Source organism: Pongo pygmaeus, chromosome 21 (genome assembly GCF_028885625.2).
Source record: "Pongo pygmaeus isolate AG05252 chromosome 21, NHGRI_mPonPyg2-v2.0_pri, whole genome shotgun sequence".
NCBI lineage: Eukaryota > Metazoa > Chordata > Mammalia > Primates > Hominidae > Pongo > Pongo pygmaeus.
The window spans coordinates 31,147,990-31,167,432 of NC_072394.2; the positions used below are offsets into that span (position 1 = coordinate 31,147,990).

General features: G+C 44.2%; 1 protein-coding gene across 23 annotated transcripts in view; it reads left to right on the forward strand.

Annotated features, from left to right (window-relative positions):
• ZNF343 (zinc finger protein 343) overlaps positions 1-19,443 on the forward strand; it is a 43,692-nt gene continuing 24,249 nt past the window's right edge. For 6 of the 23 annotated variants that reach the window (XM_054466662.2, XM_063659561.1, XM_054466660.2 and 3 more), the window contains exon 1: positions 16,609-16,866. The gene's annotated coding sequence lies outside the window, so the exon portion shown is untranslated. Of the gene's footprint in view, positions 1,119-16,163; positions 16,335-16,579; positions 16,948-17,038; positions 17,877-19,443 lie in introns of those variants that run through there. The other 17 variants (XM_063659559.1, XM_054466655.2, XM_063659554.1 and 14 more) reach the window with 13 other exon arrangements.

A 19,443-nucleotide genomic window follows, 5' to 3' on the forward strand; every position in this document is an offset into this window, starting at 1 on the left:
AGAAGCACGGAGAATGGCTCACGGTTTGGGGCTTCATCGCCCCTGCGGTCCCCGAACCCTTTCCCCCGACCCCCCCAGAGGTCTCGGGGCTGTGCCCAGGGACAGGGGCTCCGGATGCCAGATGCTCTCCATCCTCACGTCCCTATGGAAGCTTGGAAAAGTCAGGTCTCTGAGGACACTGAAGCTAAAAATGGGGACTTCGCTTTTGGGCGGCAAGCGGGGAGTCAGCCTTCGCGGGGTGGCGGGTGGGGAGGGAACGGGGACTCGGCGGCTGGCAGCCTGGGTCGGCACTACTGCGACAAATCGGGACTCGGGACTCGTTCCCCTAAGCGCGAGGTGGGGGCTTAGCCTCTGGTAGGGCGGGTGGGGATTCGGCCGCCGGCGGCGTAGACCGTCACTTTGTCTTGGAGTGGAAGGCCGGGTTAGACCTAGGATCAAAAATGCTGAATTCCTTTACTGGGGTGAAAACTGCGGGATCCGCCTCTGGAGGAAACAGCTGAGCTGAGCCCCTTGGGGACAGACGCGGACTAAGCCTCAGGAGCAGGAAGCCGGGAAGCGGGGATTCCATTCGACTCCGGAGAGGGGGACTCCGCTTTCGAATGGAGAGCCGGGACCTTGGCCTCTGGGCCCCGCGGAAGATCGGGAGCCAGCGGGCGCGGTGGCTCACGCCTGTCATCCCAGCACTTTGGGAGGGGGAGTTCGAGACCAGCCTGGGTGACAGAGCGAGACCCTCGCTCAAAATAAAAATAATAAGAGGGAAAGGCCAAGGCAGGGAGGGCGGGCTTGTTGCAGCGCCGGGGCTGGGGTCCGGGCTTCGGGTCGTCCCTGCACCTGGCTTCCTTCCTGAAAGGCCTCCAGACCCTCTGCGAAGGCCCCTTGGGCTCCCCCAGCGGGGCCCGCAGCCCTCGCCCGCGCCGAACCTGAAGAATTGGGCCCGGAAGCTTGCGCGTCTCTGTCCTGGCGGTTCGGCCGGGCGCCCCCTGTTGGCCAAGTTGGGACTTGGCATTGCGGGAAAACCTGCGATTCGCCGCAAGCGCAGGCAGTGCGGGGACAGTCTGGAACCAGAACGCGAAACCCAGCCTCACGGTAGGAAGTGGAGACTTAGTGGACACTAGCAGGTATGTGTGAAAGCAACGTCAAAATCACACGTTCTCTGCTAGGGTAAGCATTTGTTGTGAGTTAGAGCGACTTGAGATGAATTTAAGCAGTATAATTTACCTGTCTCTCTCTGAGACAGGGTCTCCCTTTGTCCCCCAGGCTGGAGTGCAGTGGTATGATCATGCCTCACTGCAGCCTCGACCTCCCCAGCTCAAGCAGATCCTAAGCCTCCCAAGTAGCTAGGAGCACAGGTGTGTGCTACCATGCCCAGCTAATTTTATTTTGTAGAGAGACAGGGTCTTACTATGTTGCCCAGTCTAGTCTCGAACTCCTGAGCTCAAGGGATCCTCCTGCCTAGGCCTCCCAAAGTGCTGGGATTATGGGAGTGGGCCACCCCGGCTATCCTAAGCAGTATTTTAAAAGAGGCTCAGAATCACACTTCGATTTTTTTTTTTTTTGAGATGGGGTCTCTGTCACCCAGGCTGGAGTGCAGTGGCACGATCTCAGCTCACTGCAACTGTTACTGGAAAGGTGTCCCATCCAGACTCCAAGAGAGGATTCTTGGATCGTGTGTAAGAAAGAAAGAATTCCTAGCTGGGTGTGGTGGCGGGCGCCTGTAATCCCAGCTACTGGGGAGGCTGAGGCAGGAGAATCACGTGAACCCAGGACGCAGAGGTTGCAGTGAGCCGAGATCGCACCAGTGCATCCTAGCCTGGGCCACAGTGCGAGATTGTGTATCAAAAAAAAAAAAAAAAAAAAAAGTACACATAGCTATGGAGTGGGGTTTAGCTGGAAAAGGTGACCTTGCAACTTCAAGTCAATTTCTGGCTCCTCAAACAGTAGGCTGGCAGTAAGGCAGGGAAGTTGTTTTCTGATTTTTCGCTGAGAAGATTGTGAATATTTCCATATGGGTTTTCTATTATTAATGTTACTCTGATTCTTTGTTTTAAAATAAAAATTCTGAATTAAAAAAAAAAAAGGAAGGAATTCCCTGCGAGTCCATAAAGTGAAGGTAAGTGTATTAAAAGAAAAAGGAATAAAAGAATGGCCACTCCATAGGCATAGCAGTGGCATGGGCTGCTGGACTGACTATACTTATAGTTATTTCTTGATTGTATGCTAAACAAGGTGTGGATTATTGATGAGTTTTCTGGAAAAGGGGTGGGCAATTCTCGGAACTGAGGGTTCCTCCCCTTTTTAGACCATATAGGGTAACTTCCTGACATTGCCATGGCATCTGTAAACTGTCATGGCGCTGGTGGGAGCATCTTTCAGCATGCTAATGATTTATAATTAGTGTATCATAAGCAGTGAGGATGACCAGAGGTCATTTTCATCACCATTTTGGTTTTGGCCAGCTTCTTTACCACATCGTTTTATCAGCAAGGTCTTTGTGTCCTGTATCTTGTGCTGACCTCCAATCTCATCCTATGACTTAGAATGCCAAACCTCCTGGGAATACAGCCTAGTAGGTCTCAGCCTTATTTTACCCAGCCCCTATTCAAGATGGAGTTGCTCTGGATCAAATGCCACTGCCACAACCTCTGCCTCCCATGCTCAAGCGATCCTCCCACCTCAGCCTCCCAAGTAGCTGGGTCTACAGGCACAAGCTACTACACCTGGCTAATTTTTTTGTGTCTTTTGTAGAGACAGGGTTTTGCCATGTTGCCCAGGCTGATCTCAAGCTCCTGAGCTCAAGCTATCCACCTGCCTCGGCCTCCCAAAGTATTAGGATTACAGGCGTGAGCCACCATGACTGACCTCACACTTTGATCTTAAAAGTAACTTCCTATTATGAGTCGGAGTAAATATAAATGTAATTAAGCAGCTTATGTTAAAATTGAAACTGAGCTAGATTGACTTATTGTGAACTACAGCACGTTAGCTCAGAAACACAGACGAACAAACTGCTCAGAAAGACTCATCTCCAACTAAGTAATCTTTTTGTAAGTTTGAACAAATGAAGTAGGTTAAATAAAAACAGGTCGCATCATGTCTAAGGTAACTCCAAAGTACCTTATTATGTTGAAACAAAAATGTATGTTTACAAACAAGTAGAGTGTTTGCAAACAAGCTAAGAATCAGACATTCCCCTCTAAGGAAACTTCTAATGGTGAGAAAGTAAATAAAATGAGTTAGAACCAATTTAGATAAATCTAAGCAGTATTAAGGAATATGTCCTTAACCTAACTTGATATGTGGAATTAGACTCAATGTAGTCAATACTAAGCATTTTAGGTGAAATCAAGCCCAAAATTACTCATTCATTTTACACTGCACTTTTATTGCTCCTTAGAGATAATTCATATCTAACAGTTGATATTAAAACAAGTGCAGACTCAAGCATTCTCAAAAGGACCTTCTTAGAGTAACTTAGAGTATATCTAAGAGTTTATGTTAAATCAAGCTCAAAATAACTTATTCATTTTAAACAAACCTTACATGCTTAAGTGCTTTGTAACTTTACATATGCAAACAAGCCGAGAAACGCATTCGTTTCAAAGTGTCCTGCTTCCCTCACTCGCTAGGGGGAGCTCCTCCAGCCTGGCATAAAGGCCGCTTTTGAGAAATTGATTTTGACCGAGACCACCCACGTCTATGTCCCAGCTTTTTCCTCCAGAAGCTGAGTTCAGATTTTCAGCTTCAGAGGCTAAGACCCCATCTCCCATTTCAGAAGCTAAATCCCCACTCCCCACACAGAAGCTAAATTCCCATTTCCCACACCAGAGACTAAGACCCTACTTCATCCAAAGGCTAAGTTTCCACCATATACCCACTGGCTAGGTCCACACCTCCCTCTCCGGAGGCTGAGCCCCAATTCTGACTGCCAAAGTCATCTCTTGCCTCAGAGACTACATCCCACTACCCACACCTGAGTCTAGGTCTCTGCTTGTAGAGCTGGAAGCTGAGTCCCCAGAGGTCTCCCAACAGGTGAGGGCCCTACTTCTCCCTCCAGAGGCTACATCTGGATTTGGGCTCCACAGGCTATCTCTACCTCTCTCCCTAAAGGCTACTTCTGTCTCCAGAATATGAAAAGTCCACTGTATTCTTCCCAACGCTGAGTCCCCATCTGACTCCAGAGAAGAAGCCTCCACTGTTCACCCCAGAGGTGAAGTTTCCACTTTCTGCCCCAGAGTCTATGCCTGCCCTGATTTTGACTCCAGTGGCTAAGTTCCCAATGCTCGTACCATAAGCAAGGTTTCCACCATCTGCCCAGGGGGTAAGTCCACTCTTCTTCCAGAGGCTGGGTCTGGATTTCAATGCCAGAGGTTAAGTACCTATCTTTTGCCCCAGAGATTACATGTTCATTTCCCTCAGCAGAGGCTACATTCTTGCTTCTCCCTCCAGACGCTATGTCCTCACCACTTGTCCCAAAGGCTAAGTCTACACTTATCCCTTCTAGAAGATGAGTTTTGGTTTCAGTTCTACAGACTAAATCCATGTCACTCATTAGAGACTTCCCACTCCAGAAGCTTCCTCCCTGCATCTCCCCCAAGATACTAAGTCCCCTCCCCTTGCCCTGGGGCTGTGTCCCCACCTCTCCCTCCAGAAGTGAAGTCCCCATTTTTTGCTTCAGAGTCCAAGTGCCAACCTGTGCTGCCAGCAACTGTCCCCAGTATTCTCTTCCAGAGGCTGAATATCTGCCACTTGCCCATGTTGTGAGTCACCACTTTTCGGTGTAGAAGACAAGTCCCCATGTTCACAGGTGCTTTACAGGGGGGGCCTGCCCAAGTTTCTGGGACCAGAGCTGACCAGTGATCTTCCCAGACCCATTTCCCACTGATTCTCCTTTTTAAGATGAGTTAGAGCCTATCTAGTAAAATAAAATAAAATAAAATAAGCAGCATATTAATGAACAAGCTCAGAATCAGACATTGTTCTGAAAAGTGATTGTAACCTCTTAGGAATAATTAAAATGTAGCATATGTAGCACATATTTTAATTTAAAAAATTATTTATTTTTAATAGAGACGGGGCTTTGCCATGTTGTCCAGGCTGATCTCTAACTTCTGGGCTCAAGAGATCCTCCCACCTTGGCCTCCCGAAGTTCTGGGATTACAGGTGTGAGGTACCACGCCTGGCTAGTAGCACATAAATTAGGTGATATAAATGAAGTCAAGTTCCAAATCACTCATCCATTATAAATGAAATGTATACATTTAATAAATGATATGTAAACTTCATAGTATATACAAACTAGCTCATAAAATGCATGTAGAATACAAACACAGAATCTTTTTTTTTATTATTATACTTTAAGTTTTAGGGTACATGTGCACAATGTGCAGGTTAGTTACATATGTATACATGTGCCATGCTGGTGTGCTGCACCCATTAACCCGCCATCTAGCATTAGGTATATTTCCCAAAGCTATCCCTCCCCCCTCCCCCCACCCCACAACAGTCCCCAGAGTGTGATGTTCCCCTTCCTGTGTCCAGGACAAACACAGAATCTTAAAGTGCATTAAATGAAGGTGAATCTAAGCATATTAGTGAAACCTAGCTCAGAAGCAGTCATTATCCTCCTAAGTACTCTATTATGTTGAGTTACTATAGATTAAACTATGTACAACCAAGCAGTAAACAAGCTAAGAACCAGACTTTCCCCTCTTAGTAAGCGTGAAATGGTCAGATAGAGCAGATAAAAGTAACTTAGAGCCAAATTACCTGAATCTAAGCAGTATTAGAGAAAATAATCTTTACAATCACACATTGTTCTCTAAATTTCCTTATTTTTTTGTGACTTACAACAAATTAGGATGAACCTAGGCAATTTAAATCAGAGTCATCTCCCTATGGTGAATTCAATTAAATATATGTGAAACTAAACAGAACAGTTGAAAACAGGCAGGAAATCACACTTTCAACTAAGGTTCAGGTCCAGGTTCAGGAACATCTCAAATGAAATGTCCATTGTGTGTTAGAGCATATTTAGATGAAACCAAGCTGTTTATGTCAAACGAGTTCAGAATCTATCATTTTTCCTGAATGAGTCAGGGTTCGCCAGAGAAACAGAACCAATAGAATGTGTATGGATATGCGTATACACACACATATGTACACACACATATGGAGATTTAGTATAAGGAATTGCTTCACACAATTAATGGAGACTGACAGGCTGGAGCCCCAGGGGAGCCAATGGTGCAGTTCCAGTCTAAAGGCAGTCTGCTGAAGAATTTCCTCTTGTTCAAGGAGGCTGGTCTTTTTGTTCTATTCAGTGAGGTGAGGTGAATCTGAAGGTGAAGTCCAGAGTCAGTGTGAGTGTGAAGGTCAGGTTCATGGTTAGGACCAGAGTGAGTGTGAGAGTGAGCTGGAGGTACAGGGTCAGAGGGAGAGTCAGTGTCACAGTCAGGATTAGGGTGTCAGTGTCAGAATCATTACGAGAGTGTAGTAAAGGAGTTTGCGGCAGGGTGTGGGTAGTGAGTTGGTATGTAATGTGGGATAGGTCACGGGGTATTTGAGGGAGTAAGTAGAGAATGAGTATGGGTCAGAAAGTAGTGAATGAGTGGATTAGTCCATTTTCACACTACTATAAAGAACTACCCAAGACTGGGTAATTTAAAAAGGAAAGAGGTTTAATTGACTCACAGTTGCACATGGCTGGGTAGGCCTCAGGAAACTGACAATCATGGTGGAAGGTGAAGGGGAAGCAAGGCATGTCTTACATGATGGCAGGAAAGAGAGAGGGGGGCAGGGAACTGCCAAACACTTTTAAACCATCAGATCTTGTGAGAACTCACTATCATGAGGACAGCATGGATGAAACCACCCCCATGAGCCAATCGCCTTCCACCAGGTCCCTCCCCTGACATGTGGGGATTACAATTCGAGATGAGATTTGGGTAGGAACACAGAGCCAAACCATATCAGTGGGTGTGGGCTGCAAGGGCAGGCACTGAGTGGTTTATAGGGGAGAGGTAGGTGGTGTGTGGGTGATCGTCAGGGCATAGGTATTGACTGGATGTGAAGCAAGTGGTGTAGGGAAGTGGACACGGGGCTGAGGGCATGTGGTGTGTTGGAAGGTAGTGTCTGTAAGGAAGGGTTGTAGGTTGTGAGTGAGTGTGGAACCGGAGGGGTAGCTATTTAGAAATCAGAAGTTAGAGTTTGGCACTTTTGAGTACTTTTGTATATTTTGGAGTACTTTGGAGTACAAAAGATTATTTGACAACAGTTAGTGATTCTATGTTGGCTTCAGAATTCTAGATTCTACTTAATTTGCTCTAACTGGCAATAAGAAGGATCTTTTAAGAGCAATGTGACAATGAGCTCATTTACACGAATACTGCTTTTGATTCATTATAATTCTCCCAAATAGAAATAAATCTTTGAGGCTGGGTGCGGTGGTTCACGCCTGTAATTCTAACACTTTGGGAGGCCAAGGTGGGCAAACTGTCTGAGTTCAGGAGTTCAAGACAAGCCTGGTCAACATGGCGAAACTACGTCTCTACTAAAAAAATACAAAAAGCTAGCCGGACGTGGTGGCACGTGCCTGTAATCCTAGCTACTCGGGAAGCTGAGGCAGGGGAGTCGCTTGAGCCTGGGAGGCAGAGGTTACAGTGAGCCGAAATCGAGCCACTGCACTCCAGCCTGGGTAACAGAGTGAGACTCTGTCTCGAAAAAAAAAAAAAAAAGGAAAAAAAAGAAATAAATCTTTGAGTACTTCTAAAATTTTATTAAGGACAATATGTGATTTTGAGATGTCTTTCACATATAATGTTTCCATTTGTCTTAGCTCTAAGTACAGTTTTGATGATGGTGTGTTTCTCATCTTTTATTATTATTATTATTAGATAAAGCTTACTTTCATGTAAATTTATTCTAATAAGCAATAAAAAATTGAGGCCAAGGGCAACGGCTCACTCCTTTAATCCCAACACTTTGGGAGGCTGAGGTGAGAGGATCACTTGAGGCCAGGAGTTCAAGACCAGCCTGGGTGACAGAGGGGGACCCCATCTCTACAAAAAAAAAAAAATTAATAACTAGCCAGGCATGGTGGTGTGTGCCTGTAGTCTCAGTTACTTGGAAGGCTGAGGTGGGAGGACTGCTTGAGCCCAGGAGGTCGAGGCTGCAGTGAGCCATGATCATGCCACTGCACTCTAGCCTGGGTGACAGAGTGCAGAGTAAGACCCTATCTCAAAAAAGAAAAAAAAAAAAAAAAAAAAGACCAGAGGGAATGCTTCAGCAGGCTGCCCCTTTGGACTGGAACTGCACCATTGGCTCTCCTGGTATATGTATATATGTGTATATATATACATATACACATATACATTGGCTGAATGTGTATATATGTGTGCGTATATTTGTATAGATACCTGTGTGTGTGTATACATATACAAATACATAAGCACATACAAATTCTGTTGGTTCTATTTCTCTGGAGCACTCAGTCTCATTCAGGAAGAATGATAGATTCTGAGCTCGTTTGACATAAACAGCTTGGTTTCATTTAAATATGCTCTAATGCACAATGAAACATTTCATTTGAAATATTCCCAAACCTGGACTTGAACCTTAGTTGGAAGCATGGTTTGCTGTCTGTTTTCAACTATTCTGCTTAGTTTCATATACGTTTGATTGAATTCACCACAGTAAGTTACCTTAGATATGAATGTATGATTCTGACTTAAATTGAATAGGTTCATCCCAATTTGTTGTAAGTCACAAAAAGTAATGACCGTGACAGTGACACTAATCATGAAGGACATCCTCAATGTCAACTCACTCTCATCTTCTCCTTGCCACTGAACCTCACGCCCACCTTTACCCTAACACTCTCTGGCCTTGAGCCTGACCTTTATCCTCAACCTGACTCTCAATGTGATCATAACCCTTATCCCGACCCTTGCCTTAAACCTGACCTAAGCCTCATACACTGGACCTGAATTGCACTTGACTCTCACTTTCTCAATCTCCCTTTCATCCTCAGCTAGACCTCACTCTCCCTCACTCTCACCTTCACCCTGACCCTCAGCTTCATCTTGACACTTGCCGTTGACTCTAAACCAGACCCTCATCATCACTGTTGCCCTGACCCTACCCTGCTCACTCATCCTCACTCTGAGTTTATTCCTCAGATGGACTCTTACCTTGACACTGACCTTGGTCTTACTCTCACGCCCATGCTCACACTCACTGTGCACTTGCTCTTACTCTGACTTTAATCCTCACTGGGACCTACTCTGATCCTAAATCAAACACTAACCCTCACCCTCAGCCTGACATTAACAGTGACTCTGACCCTCACAGCATCACTCTGGCCCCACCTTTACCCTAAATCACAATCCCCTCCCTTTTTTGAGACAGGGTCTCACTACATTGCCCAGGCTGGCCTCTGATTGTTGGACTCAAGCAATCCTCAGCCTCCTGAGTAGTTGGGATTACAGGCATGCACCAGGACATTTGGCTTCTAAATCACATCCTTAACATCTCTGTGACCCTGACTCTCATCCTCACCTTGATTCTAACCTAAACCAAACACTCAGCCTGCTCTCTCCCAAACCCCAACCTTGATCATCACCCTAATTCTCAACCACGCCCTCACCCTAGCCCCCATTCTCACTTCATCACCTCAATCTGACCATCACTCTCACTTTCAATCTGGCCCTGACATTCACCCTCACATTCACCCCTTTCTGACTCTGACCTTGACCCTCAATCTCACTCTGAGTCTGACTCCGCCTCCTCCTTTCACAGCCACTGACCCTGACACTCCTTCCTGCAATCCCTTACTCCAATCCTCCTGATGATGCAGATATGGATCATCGCCGTGACTGTGTGATGCTCACTCTGGTACCATCACCTGAGCCTGTCTCTCACCCTCATGTTGAACCTCGAAGTCTAAGGTTGAAGTTCATGCCCAAGATCAAAGTCAAGGGTAAAGGTTAAGCAAAGACCCTCAACCATACATTTCTGTTAACTATAGCTTATTTCTTGTTCATATAACTAGTGAGAACTATTGACAAGTAGACATAACAAGAAAACCCAGACTAACTAGGTAACTAGACATAATTGGAATAACTAGAGTATGTAAAAGAGAAGCTCCAGGACATACATGTGTCTCAAGTTATCACTAGTTATCTAGTTAGCAGTCGTAGTTCAAAAAAGAAGTTAGAGTTGGAGTACTTTTGAATGCTTTTGGAATATTTTTTGGAATATTTTTTAAGATTCTTTGGAGAACAATTCCGAGCTGATTTCACAAATCCTGCTGAGTCATTATAATTCCTCCATATAACAATACATATTTTGAACACTTTTGACTACATTTGTAAATTTATTAAGAACAATATGGGATTCTTAATGTGGTAATATATTGAGGCTAAAGAAGAAAAAAAAATATGGGATTCAGAACTCATTTTCACAAATATCATAAATAGCTATGACAAATAATAAATAAGATGAAGGTGTGTTTCTCACCTGGTTTGTTTAAAGTTTACATTAATATCGATGTATTCTAATCAGCAATAAATTGAGTAGACTGTCTGAACTTGGGTTTACTAACACTGCAGTATTAGTCTTTTTTTTCCTTTCTTTTTCTGATTTGGCTTCTTCTTCTTCTCCTTCTTCTTCTTCCTTCTTCTCCTTCCTTCCTTCTTCTTTCTTCTTCTTTTTTTTTTTTTTTTCTGATACAATGTCTTGCTCTGTCACCCAGGCTGGAGTGCAGTGCAGTGGCCCAATCTCAGCTCACTTGGCTCACTGCAACCTCTGCCTCCTGGGTTCAAGCAATTCTCATGCCTCAGCCTCTTGAGTAGCTGGGACTACAGGTGCATGCCACCAAATTTGGCTAATTTTTTGTATTAATATTCTTAGTAGAGATGGGGTTTCGCCATATTAGCCAAGCTGGTCTTGAACTCCTGGCTTCAAGTGATCTGCCTGCCTTGGCCTCCCAAAGTGCTGGAACTACAGACGTGAGCCACCATGCCTGGCCTGCTTTGGCTTCTAATTCATTAAACACACAGTATTAGTCTTAAAAAAATATTTTAAAAAGATATATATAATATTGAGCTTTAAATTAGACTGCTTATTTTCACAAATACTGACTGGATTAATCTTACTTTGATTTGACTAGCAACAAGAAGGTTCTTTGAGAACATGTATGGTTATGGGCTCATTTACACAAATACTGCTTTGATTCACTATAATTGCTTATAACTCCCAATAAGAGAAATTCTAAGATCTTTGAAGTTTTGAGCATCTTAAGTACTTTTGAATCCTTTTGAAGATTCTTTTGAGAACACAGGCGATTCAAGCTCATTTTCATAAATGCTCCCTAGCTACATTTAATTTAGTCTTACTTGCAGAAGAAAAGTGCAGTTGAGGCAAGTGTGTGTTCCTTGGCTTTTAGCTCATATAAAGGTGATATTTATCTCAATTCATTCTAATAGAAGAAATTTCACATTTAATCATTTTAACCATTTTAAGTTACACAGAGGCATTTAGTATATTCACAATATTGCCCAACAATCACCATTATCTAATTCCAGAATATTTTCATTTTTTGTTGTTCTTTTTCTATTTATTTTCTCATTTTAAAATTTCTTTTACCTTGTATGTGATTCTCCAATTAGGACATCCTGTTATGGCAATTCCAGAACATTTTCATCACCCCAAAAGGGAATCCTGTGCCCATTAAGTGGTTATTTTGCATTTCACCTTCCCACTAGACCCTGCTACTAGTCTACTTTCTGTCTCCATGGATCTGCCTACTCTGGACACATAAATTCATTTAAGTGGAATGATACAGTATATGGTCTTTTGTATCTGGTTTCTTTCACTTAGCATAATGTTTTCAAGGTTCATCCATGTTATACCATCTATCAATACTTTTATGGCTGAATACTATTTGATTGTATGGATTTATCATATTTTGCTTATCCATTCATCAACTGATGAACATTCGGATTGTTTCCACCGTTCAGCTATTCTGAACAGCGCTGATGTAAACATTCTATATAAGTTTTTGTTTGAACACCTGTTTTCAATTCTTTGGGGCATATAGCTTTGAATGGAAATGCTGGGTCAAATGCTAATTCTATGTTTAACTTATTGAGGAACCACCAAACGGATTTCTCCAACAGATAGAACACTTTACATTCTTACCAGCAATGTACAGTATAAGGGTTCTAATTTCTCCACATCTTTGCCAACAGTTGTTATTTTCCATTAAAAAAGTATTTTTATTATAGCCATTCTAGCGGGTGTGAAGTGGTATATTATTATGGTTTTAGTTTGTGTTTCTCTAATGATTAGTGACAGTAAGCATTTTTTTGGTGTGTTCTTGCTGGCTGTTTTGTATGCAGTTATTTCTTTGAAATGTTTATTTGAGTCCTTTGCTCATTTTAAAATTGGGTTGTTAGTCTTTTTGTTATTGAGTCATAGACATCTTAATATATTATGGACACTAGACCATTATTAGATATATGATTTGCAAATATTTTCTCTCATTCTTGTGGGTTGCCTTGTCACTCTTCCAGTAGTGTCCTTTGGTGCACAAAGTTTTAAATTTTGATAAATTCCAATTTCTTTTTTGAGACAGGGTCTCACTCTGTCATCCAGGCTGGAGTGCAGTGGTACAATCATGGCTCACTGCAGCCTGGAACTGCCAGGCTCAAGCTATCCTCCCATCTCATCCTCCCAAGTAGCTGGGACTACAGGTGCCTGCCACCACGCCCAGCTATTTTTGGAGGGATTTTTTTTTTTTTTTTTTTTTTGGTAGAGAAGTGGTCTATGTTGCCCAGTCTGGTCTTGACCTCCTGAGCTCAAATGATCTTCCTGCCTTGGCCTCCCAAAGTGCTGGGATTACAGGGGTGAGCCACTGCAACTGGCCCAATTTATTTTTCCATTTGTTGCTCCTGCTTTTGGTGTCACATCTAAGAAACAATTTTTCAGATGCAAGGTAATGGAAATTAACCCTTATGCTTTCTTCTAAGAGTCTTAGCTTCTACATTTAGATCTTTATTGTCTTTGAGTTAATTTTTGTATACAGAGGGAGGCAGAGGTCCAACTTCATTCTTTTACTTGTGGTTATCCAGTTGTTCCAGCACGATTTATTGAAAAGGCTATTCTCTCCCCATTAAATGGTCTCGGCATCCTCGTTGAAAAGCAATTGACCATTTCTCTATAGTTTCATTTCTGGACTTTCAATCCTATCCATTGGTCTATGTCTACTCTTACGGCAGTACCACACTGTTTTAATTACTGAAGCTTTGTATTAAGTTTTAAAATTAAGAAGAGTGAGTCCTCCAACCTTGTTCTTTTTCAAAATTGTTTTGGCCATTCTGGGTCCCTTAAAATTCCATATGGACTTTAGGATCAACTTTTCCATTTCTGCAAAAAGGCCACTGGAATTTTGACAAGGATAGCATTGAATCTGTAGATTGCTTTGAGGAGTAATACCATTTTAACAATATTAAACCTTCCAACCCATGAACACAGTATGTAGTTTCATTTATTTGGAGCTTATACAATTTCTTTCAGCAATGATTTGTAATTTTCAGTGTACAAATCTTGTGCCTTCCTGGTTAAAGTTATTCCTAAATATTTTATTCTTTTTGATGCTATTGCAAATGGAACTATTTTCTTATTTTCAAATCATTTGTTAGTTATACAAATGTAGGGTTTACTGTATACAAGAGCACATCATCTGTGAATACAGATAGTTTTACTTCTTCCTTTCCCATTTGGATGGCTTTTCTTTTTCTTGTCTAATTGCTATAAATAGACTTTCCAGTACAATGTTGAATAGAAGTGGCAAAAGTAGGCATCCTTGTCTTGTCACTGACCTTAGGGGAAAAGCTTTCAGTTTTCACCATTGAGTATGATGTTAGCTGTGGGTCTGTCATAATTGTATTCCATGCTGTGAAAGTAGGCTTCGAGATTGCTGAAGAGCCAGGGAGGAAAGCAGGGCAAGGGGCAAGTAAAACATTGCAAAATTTTCCTAATTTTCTCTTTTATGAATAGACTTCATTTTTAGAGGAATTTTATGTCCACAGCAAAATTAAACAGCAGGGACAGAGATTTCCCATTGATGTCACCTCTGTCCTTGTATTTTTAATTCAACTGTTCAAAGATTTTATTCACGTGATGAATAACAGTCACATGGAGCACAGAGGGATGCTGAGGGAGGGCTCCAGATCAAGGGCTTGATTTGAAACTGTCCTAATTGTCCCACAGAACTGATGTTTACGGTTTCTTTGAATAAACAGAAATTGGTCCTTCCAGGCCAGGTGTGGTGGCTCATGCCTGTAATCCCAGCACTTTGGGAAGCTGAGGTGGGAGAATCACCTGAGCCTAGGAATTTAAGATCAGCCTGGGCAACATGGTGAAACCCCATCTCTACAAAAAATAAAAAAAATTTGCTAGGTGTGGTGGCATATGCCTGTAGTCCCAACTACTCGGGGCTGAGGTGGAAGACTCACTTGAGCCCAGGAGGTTGAGGCTACATGAGCGGTGATCATGCCACTGCACTCTAGCCTGGGTGACAGAGCAAGACTCTGTCAAAAAAAAAAAAAAAAAAAAAAAAAAAGAAAAGAAAAGGAAAAGGAAAGAAAAGAAATGGATTCCCCCAGTCTTAAAACTTGAGAAGGTCACATTTGTCCTGAGTTCCTTTCTCAGGAAAACCAACCATCAGGCCTCCCAGATAGTACCAAGGAGCTGCAACTTACCAAATCATTGCATATGGACAATGAGAACCCACACTCCTCATCAATCATGATTGCCTAACCAATCACCTCCTTCCTGTTCCAACTTACCTCTCCCTAATTTCTGTTTTCCCACACATAGTTACATTTCTTCCCTGCTATACAAACCCCTGATTTTGGTCAGTCAGGGAGATGGATGTGTGACTGATCTCCCATCTTCTTGGCTGCAGCACTCAATTAAAGCCTTCTTTCCTTGCAATACTCGTTGTCTCAGTGATTGGCTTTCTGACTGGCAACCAGCAGGACCTAGACCCAACCCCTGGTGTTTCAGTAACAGATTCTGCCCAGTACTAACATGGCAGCCTCCAAGACAAGAGAAGGGAATTGGTCCTTTCTGTGAAAGGCAGGACAGAATATCAAGAAATGTTTGTCTGTCTCCTGGCTCACAATGGCCTTGGGGCCATGTTCTCTATCTCCTGAGTACTGGAGAACAGAGAAGTCTCAGAAGGCTGATATTGGGAAGGTGAAAAGAAATAAGAGGATGGAAGGAGGTGTTGGAGAAAATAAAAACAAAATCTCCTGCTAACCCAGAAAATCCCCTTCACAAACGTAGAAAAGAAGGAGAACAGTTTTATTACCAAATAATATTGAACTGGACTGGGAAGCACATCATAGACAATCTGCTAATCAGATGCCAGCCAGACAGAGATCTTACTTTTTATCTAGTTGGGCAGATACAATCTATTACAAACATGTCCTCAAAATTAATGGTAATTTGCCCCCTTGTAAGAGGATTTGACATTGTTTGCTGTACAATTTTTCATAATTCATTCTAAATTCACCTGGTAATTGGAGTAGCCATCTACACTAGTTAATTGCCTTTATCAAAAAGAAAAAAATAAAACTTTTATCTATGACAAGTGGGCGGTTACCAGTTTGGAGCTAGGCACCTAAGCTAAACTCCCAAGGTGACAGGGAGATGAGGGTACTATCTTCTTCATTGTTTACATTTCAAAGAGATGGCTCATCAGGCCTTTGGGGGAAACATTCCTATTTTGTAAAGTTGGCAGGTGCTTATTCAGACTTTCAAAAGTATCAGGTACGTATCAAAGGAGCACTTATACATAGATTTCTCATGGAAATACTCTAAGGGCGTGAGGTCAGGTTTATTTCCCCTTCAGTAACAAGTAAAATTTAATTCAATTTGTATTTGCCATTAAGATTTAAACGCTCCTCCTATGAGCTGAAGGTCTGATCTGCAAACCCCTAATTGCCGTGTTGCAGAAGGTACCAGCGTAGCCCAGTTTAAAAAATATTATTACTTTTAAAATATATACACTTAATTCCTGGGCTCAAGTCATCCTCCAGCCTCAGCCTCCCTCGGGGTTACAGGAATCCCAGGCACGCGCCACCACGCCCGGCTCTAGTAGCCCAGATCTGAATCCGGATCTTAGATAAGAGGCCAGAGAGCCAGACTCCAGCCTGAGTGAGGATTCCATCCTCCAGAAACTGGATGAGAGTCTGTCACTAACTTTGAGGACTTCGACAAGAGGAAGGTGACTACAGGCCACCCACAGGAGTGCACTGGTGTTGAGGGTAAGGGTTCAACTGAGACGCTGGGAGGCGGCTTTGCTCTGCCTGTGTCTCACAGGCAGCACGAAGTCGAATCTACATAGTGCTCACGTAAGGTAGTTCGCGTGCTATGGAGCCTCAGCCCAGGGAATTCAGCTGGTCCGGTGCAGGAAACTCTATCCAACGCACGCCTGACAGCCAGCGAACTGCTCCCGCTAGATTCGCCAATCGGAAATGACTTCCCTCGTTGACCCCCAGCTTCCGGAAGCGCCTGCGGAAGCTGCCGCAGAGGGTTGTGGGGAGTGTACTCTTTTATTTGCAGAACGGGCCGATGGGCTAGAGACTTCACTCGGTAGCCAGAACGTGTTTTCAGCATGCGCATTTTAAGCAGAGACGGAAAGGCTGTCACTGCAGTAGCCACTGTCCTGGAAAAGTAACCATTGCACAGACCAGAAGCAGCTCTGTGGCGGCCAATGGGAGCCGAAGCCTGCGAGGATGTTGGGAACTGTAGTTCTGGCGTCGGTAGGCGGCCGAGGTCCTGGGCCCGCTGGTTCTGGTGAGCGCGGCCTCCGCGGCTCCTTGGCTCCAGGATGCCGTCTCTCGTGGGGAAAGGAGGGTCGGGAAAGGCCGGGCGTAGGTTAGGTCGCGGGGTAGAGTGTGGCCGATGGGGAGTGCGGGTTGGAGATATTTGGTTTTTGGAGGTGGGGGCGCGGCTCCCGGTGCTCATTGGGGCGGGGCGATGGGGTGAGCCCCTGCTTGCCGGGACCTCCGCGGACCGTTTTTCCCCCCGGGGAAACGAGAGTGACCTAGAACTCTAATGTCTGTCTTGAACCAGGCGGGATTATTCTGGCTCAACCAGTTTTTGAATAGGGAGGGCGGCCCCAGTCGTGCGTCCTGGGGTTTATTTGGGCTGTGGGGATGAGTTCTGCCAGGGCCAAATGGACCAACATCCCCGCGGCTGGGGTGGGGACGTGGCTAGGTCCGCACATCCCTGGGTGGCTTTTGGCTGGGGAGCGTTTTGAGTCCTGCATCACCGAGTTTTTCTGTTTTTTGGGTGGGGCTGGATATGTCCGAAGTGGTGACCTGAGTGGTTAGGGGGAGGCCATTTCAGGCCTTGATGCTTGATGGGCCTTGGTTTATTAGGGGTTGTGGGGGTGGAAGTGGAGGTGAGCTTGACGTGGTCAAAATATCCTGAGAGGGTCTGGGCGAGTGTCTTGGGTCAGGAGTCCCTGGGGTTTTTAGGGAGGTGAGGGAGGTTTTGTCCTCTGATAATGGTGGGCAGTATCACTCTGACATGCATCTAGGCAGCTTTTTTGAATGGGGGCAGGCGTTTTCTCTGGGACCTGTTGTCTCAAGGTGTGTCATGTGGGAGGTGCCCCCTGTGCTTTGTGGCAAAGATCGTGGGTTTGGTCGTCATCTGGGTGGCCCGTTTGGCTGACTCCTTTTCTGGACTGCTTTTCCCTCACATGTTAGGGCCAAACATCTGGTTTGGGGCTGTGAAGGGTTAGCTATGGTAGGGAACTCTGACGGCTTCTAGTCAACAGTCCAAATCACTTCTGGCATATGGTGAGTTCTGGATATCAGGCGTTTAATTTTATTTTTAATTTTTTCGTAGGGACAAATTTTAAACCTACTCAGTAGAGCCATTCAGTGAACTGCCACGGACCTGTCACCAGATTCCACATTTGTTAACTCATGGACAATTTTGTTTCATCTACATCCCCTCAACCCTATGTGGGGATACACTTTGAGAATTGTCAGACCCCACAGGGACTGGTCACTGCTGACATCATTACTGGCCCAACTGGCTAAGGGTGTGGCGCTCCACAGCTAGACTTCAAATCTAGGCACTTTCTAGCATTGTCAATTTGAGGAAGGTATATAACTCATGGAGCTTTGGGGAGGTAAAACTTGTATGGTGTCTGGAATTGTCTCTGGTATACAGTAAGAGTTTAGTGTTAACTATTACTAATAGTATTACAACTTGAGGCCCATAGGCATTAAAGGGATAAATATGTAATAGCAGCTTGTCAGGGCAGCCTGTATTCTGATGTGATGTCCCCACGTGGCTCTGTCCCCTAGAAGCTGTTTACATTATTCTCTTCTCTGACAGATCTGAGGCTTTCTTGTTAAAGGAAAAGGAGGCCTGCTCTTTTTTTTTTTTTTTTTGAGACACAGTTTCACTCTTGTTGCCCAGGCTCAAGATCTCGGCTCACCGCAACCTCCGACTCCCTGGTTCCAGCGATTCTCCTGCCTCAGCCTTCTGAGTAGCTGGGATTACAGGCGTGCGCCACCATGCCTGGCTAATTTTGTATTTTTAGTAGACACGGGGTTTCTCCATGTTGGTCAGGCTGGTCTCCAACTCCTGACCTCAGGTGATCCGCCCGCCCCAGGCCTCCCAAAGTGCTGGGATTACAGGCATGAGCCGCCGCTCCCGGCCGGCCCACTCATTTTATTTTTTTATTTTTTTACTATATTTTAAGTTTTAGGGTACATGTACACAACGTGCAGGTTAGTTACATATGTATACATGTGCCATGTTGGTGTGCTGTACCCAGTAACTCGTCATTTAACATTAGGTATATCTCCAAATGCTATCCCTCCCCCCTCCCCCCACCCCACAACAGGCCCTGGTGTGTGATGTTCCCCTTCCTGTGTCCATGTGTCCTCATTGTTCAATTCCCACCTATGAGTGAGAACATGCGGTGTTTGGTTTTTTGTCCTTGCGATAGTTTGCTGAGAATGATGGTTTCCAGCTTCATCCATGTCCCTACAAAGGACATGAACTCATCATTTTTTATGGCTGCATAGTATTCCATGGTGTATATGTGCCACATTTTCTTAATCCAGTCTATCATTGTTGGACATTTGGGTTGGTTGCAAGTCTTTGCTATTGTGAATAGTGCCGCAATAAACATACGTGTGCATGTGTCTTTATAGCAGCATGATTTATAATCCTTTGAGTATATACCCAGTAATGGGATTGCTGGGTCAAGTGGTATTTCTAGTTCTAGATCCCTGAGGAATCGCCACACTCACTTCCACAATGGTTGAACTAGTTTAAAGTTCCACCAACAGTGTAAAAGTGTTCCTGTTTCTCCGCATCCTCTCCAGCACCTGTTGTTTCCTGACT